Source organism: Chanodichthys erythropterus, chromosome 10 (genome assembly GCF_024489055.1).
Source record: "Chanodichthys erythropterus isolate Z2021 chromosome 10, ASM2448905v1, whole genome shotgun sequence".
Taxonomy (NCBI): domain Eukaryota; kingdom Metazoa; phylum Chordata; class Actinopteri; order Cypriniformes; family Xenocyprididae; genus Chanodichthys; species Chanodichthys erythropterus.
In genome coordinates this window covers 33,957,308-33,960,999 of record NC_090230.1, presented here as the reverse complement: position 1 = coordinate 33,960,999, position 3,692 = coordinate 33,957,308, and the positions used below count along the sequence as shown (strand labels likewise).

At 36.9% G+C, this 3,692-nt stretch overlaps 1 long non-coding RNA gene across 2 annotated transcripts; it reads left to right on the top strand.

Annotated features, from left to right (window-relative positions):
• Positions 1–1,201: 1,201 nt before the first annotated feature.
• Positions 1,202–3,294, top strand: LOC137029410 (uncharacterized). Of its 2 annotated transcripts, none has more exons than XR_010896290.1 (3): positions 1,202–1,780; positions 2,272–2,422; positions 2,710–3,294. It is a non-coding gene; the product is annotated as an uncharacterized lncRNA (long non-coding RNA). The 2 variants fall into 2 exon arrangements; XR_010896289.1 differs by having other exon boundaries at positions 2,600–3,294.
• The last annotated feature ends 398 nt before the right edge of the window (positions 3,295–3,692 follow it).

Sequence of the window (3,692 nt, the reverse complement as noted above, 5' to 3'; positions counted from 1 at the left end):
CAGAAAATTAGAATCTAATTTAATCCTGCGATAATGCAGACCTGCTTTTAACTAGTTTATAGGCAGGGCCTAAAAACCAACACTTGTGGGTAAAAATCGGTGTTGGGGAGTATATGAAACTGTCAGTCGCCAGTTGGCCTGTAACGTTATGAATTCTAGCAATGCAATGTAGTGAGAACGTGAACAACGCTCAGGACAGTTGACGGGTCAGTGCTGCATTTTCACTAAAGTTTAAGCCTTGCCCATTGGAATATATTTAAGTGGAAGATGATGCAAAAGGGAATTCGCTGTGTGGGTGTGAGAAAAACACACCATTTTTGTATGCCCCTTTAAATGCAAATGATGTGCTGCTCCCGGCCTGCTCCCCAAAAGAGGGCGGAGCTTTAACAGCTCGTGCTTCGGTTGTTTAACAACAACAAAGCTGGAGAATCTCACGCAGCCAAAATGAGGATTGTCAGTAACGGTGTTCAGCCTTACATTGTTCAAACGTCAGACACTGATGGAGAGACTCAGGAAGAAGTTACAACTTTTAGAATGAAACGGGACGTTTCTGAATGGTTAGTGGATAAATTTATGTAGTTGCTGTGGAGTTGATTCAACTAGCATGTGCCGTCATGTTAATCTTTTGTGCAAATCCAGCATTGAATTGACCCTCGTTTGTGAAGCAGTCCGGTGTAAATGATGACATGGCAACAACACTCTACTACAACAACTACGCAGTTCTTGTTGTGTTCTCAGGGGCGGGGTTTATGTAAATTTTAGTGATGTCACCAACCCAGGAAGAAGCTCATTGTAGTCCCTACCAGCCGTTAGTCCATGCTCAAACAGCAACTCTACACACTAAAGTTAAAAAAAGTGAAATCATAATGAACCACCCCTTTAAAGTGACAACAGTCTAATAAACCTGCTGCTGTCTGTGCCTCTATTGTTAATCAAACAACAAAAGACATAGAGAAAATGAATTTTTACTTATATCTAAAATGTTTGTGTCATAACTGCCTGTTTTAGCAAAAATAGTTTCATTTCTGGTAAATTTTCTTAAGTCACCGGCCATTGGCGAGTGTGGCAAAACAGTTTTAGGTCCTAACTATGTTGTATTTATCATTACGATTATAAACTGAGAGTTTTGAGTGTCCTTGGTATTTCCATAGGCCGATTCTTAACCCCAGACTTCCCTTTTTGTTTTCCAGCTTCTCCCAGAGCTGACGAACCCAGATGAGCTGCTGTCCTACTTGGGTCCTCCCGACCTTCCCAACAACAGTAATGATGACCTGCTCTCTCTGTTCGAGCTCATACATCATACATCAGCCGCGCATCACCGTCCAGCAGACAGTCTCCCTAATCCCGCACACTCCCGGCTCGTCCAGGGGAGGTTTGGGAAACGTAACAGATATCCGATTGCGTCTTTGCACTGTTTCCTCCTGAGACTGGAATGCAGTGACTCATGGGAAGTTGCAACGAAGATCTTTTTTTTTCTTTTTCCTCCTGTGACAATGTTATTGCTCGTCTGCTTCTCTGAACTCTGTCGAGATTTTATTGTGAATTTCAGTTTAAAAGAATATGAAATCATTTGTAGAAAGATGCCTCATCTCACATCAAGACTCGTGTGGTGTAAATAACAGCTAATTTTAGGAGATGGGTCTGTCTGCGGACTGCAAGAGGGGGGCATAACAAGAAAGGGGCGTAACTTGTTGAGGGGGCGTAACTTGAAGTTGTCCAAATCACACAGAACCACGTGAGATGTCAAAACGGCAAGATGGTTGCTCGTAATGAGACAACGGTAAGAATATTTTCCAGAGGTAACTTTTTGAAATTGAAGTGTATAAATCATTTTAATACAGTAGTAAGGTATATTGGTATTGTTTCTGAAGTTGAATATCTATCAAAGTTTAACCTTTCTCTCTTATTGTTGTTAAGTAAGCATTTTATTTTAGGTTCTGGCGGGTTAACAACTATTGGCGGGCATAAATAAGCTAGCTAGCCCGCTGAAAATCGTAACGTTGCTTGTAGATTAAATTAGTTTAGCATTAGCTGTACGTTAATGAAATAATATTAGTGGTTGGTTGAACTGAGGTTTACAATGTGCTGTATTAATTAACATTAGGGTAACGTTAAGCCCTATCTGTAACATTCTATTTGTAACGTTATTTTTTCCTTTAGAGAACATGACTCTATTTGGAAAATGTTATTATTATTATTATATTTTTTTTTTTAATGTTTGAGGAAAAAATAAAATATGTATTAAAAAAATCTTAATTTATTTGCTTCCAGCTTCATCCAACAGTTTGTAGGGAAGGTATATTAAAAAATCCAATTTCTGAAGGCCCATACTACAAATGCCAGTTCTGCAGCAAAATGGAAGAGTATGCATATGTTGTGGCACATATGCAAACCCACAAGAAGACAGCTGTTAAACACGGAGGTATTTATGTTTCAATAAATGTTCCAGATCTTGTAAAATTTACAAATTGTCCACTAGTAATGATAAGCTTTTTATTCCAACGTTAATTTGTGTACACGTTTAATTTTGAACATTACCATAAGAATAAAGTAGGTATGTATGAGTAAATTGTAAAACTGAATTTCTCTTTGTTTTTAGGGTATAAAATGTACAGATGCCATGGTGGATGTTTAAAAAGCCATCATTATCACTGCTGCTATTGTGCAAGGATTATAACTCGGCAAAATTTATTTTTGAACCATGTGCAGAAATGTGGGTTGGCTGACGCCTCAACAGGTCCCTGTGTCTCTGCAAACACCAGCATCTGTGCACCCTCCAGCGCCTGTGCACTATCCAGTGCACCCTCCAGTGCACCCTCCAGTACACCCTCCAGTGCCTGTTGTCTGGTGGATTTTGTAGGCAGGTTAAGACATTAGATATTTAAAATTTACTGTAAAAGGAATACCAGTGTTTTGTTTAATAAAAATATAAGAATAATAATAGCATGAATATTCAACGAATAGGAACAGGTAGTTTAACACTGGATTTAGATTTTTAAAAATGTACTGTAAGGGAATATTTTTTGTTTAAAAAGCTTTTTGTTTTTGGTGAGTTCATAATGTAATAAATTTCTCATAATGTAATCATTACATTGAGCAAGATTTTATTAGGTTTTGAGAAAATTATTACATTATGAACATTGTTACAATAATAATGTAATACTTATTACAATATGTGCAGCTATTTCATGAGTTGCTACACACCTGCTATATTACTAAATGTACCTGATTTTTCCCTAGTTCACCCACAAATTAAAATTCTGTCATTAATTGCTCACCCTCGTGTCATGTCGTTCCACGCCATTCATCTTCACACAAATTAAGATATTTTTGATTAAATCCGTTTTTTTTTTTTTTTTTTTTTTTTTTTTTAATTATGTTTTGAAAGCAATGAATTTACCACATTCAAGTTCCAGAAAAACAGTTGATATAAATGCAGTGGTTAAATCTTAATTTTATGAAGTGACAAGAATACTTTTTGTGTGTGAAATAATATCTCAATTTGTATTCTGAAGATGCATGAAGGTCTTACGGGTGTGGAATGACATGTGGGTGAGTAATTAATGACAGAATTTTCATTTTTGGGTGAACTAACCCTTTAACCACTTTGAACCTTAACAGTAACCAAGATTCAGTTCTTTAAACCATGATTGTTCATTAATTTATGACACCGAATGCTGTAACTTATTGTA